The following is a 1,186-nucleotide window of genomic DNA, read 5'->3' as shown; positions in this document are numbered from 1 at the left end:
AAACTCTTATGATAATCATAATGCCCTAAAAAATATATTACTTTAAAACTATTCTTACCTTTCTACAACCACATGGAAGGTTTACAGGATAAGCTGTGTCTCTACCTACTCCCAAGAACATATTTATATCCTAACACCTGTACTTGCAGATATAACTCTGTTTGGAAACGGACTTGTCTTTTTATGTTCATTAAATCATTATATCATTCAATAGTAGGATGGGCTCAGATTCTAATTCCACCTCAATTATGAAAAAGAACAATTAGACACAGAAAGAGGTACACATGGGGAAAGATAAATGCCAGGTGAGGACTGTCTACAAGTCAAGGAAGCCAGTAGCTTTTTACAATTGTTTGTAAGGAAGGAATTGACATGTAGATTCCAGAAATGTGAAAAATATGTTTATGCTTTTTAAAACTACCCACTTATAGTATTTATAGCAGCAATAAGGAAGAATGGGGTGGGATCTTAAAGGTGCCAATCTATCACGATCTTGAAAGCAAGTTCATCCATTCAACAAATATTTAAGAAGTACCTATTTTGTGCAAGGAATTGTTTGTTCTAGATGATGAGGATAGTTGGAGGGGAAAATAGAAATGAAAGAAGTTGACTTCAGAAGCTCTTATAATCCTATTTCCTGGGATGTGCATGAGGACTGTAGCCTAAGAGAGATGGAGCTCTCCCATAGGAGACTGAGGTGGATTCAGAGAACAATGAAGATCAAGAGGTGGAATTCTTGCTTCTCAAAAGACACAAAGCCATCTCACAGACATGGAGATGGTTCCAGTCGACATCAGTCTTAGGCTTACATGGTGTGGATGTTAGGGGTTTCTTGTCCTAAAATGAGGGAACTGTGGTAAACTTAAAGGCAGCCATGGCATGTCGTGAAAGATATAGTTTTGCATCCTAGCCATATCTCTAGTACTGGTTTTATGAATTTTAGACTTCTTAATCTATCTGAATATTAGTTTGTCTATAGAATTGTATTTTTTTGTGTTGTACAGTACATCAGCAGAGAACTGCCAGAAGTCCAGGCTGGGTTTAGAAGGAGTCGTGGTCCTAGGGATATTGTTGCTGGTGTTAGATGGATCTTAGCTGAAAGCAGAGAATACCGGAAGAATGTCTATCTGTGTTTCATTGATTATGCAAAGGCATTTGACTGTGTGGATCATAACAAACTGTGGCT

The sequence above is a fragment of the Elephantulus edwardii genome, unplaced genomic scaffold (genome assembly GCF_000299155.1).
Source record: "Elephantulus edwardii isolate Elephantulus edwardi_28Jun2011 unplaced genomic scaffold, EleEdw1.0 scaffold00164, whole genome shotgun sequence".
NCBI classification, from domain to species: Eukaryota; Metazoa; Chordata; class Mammalia; order Macroscelidea; family Macroscelididae; genus Elephantulus; species Elephantulus edwardii.
This window is presented reverse-complemented; position numbering follows the sequence as displayed.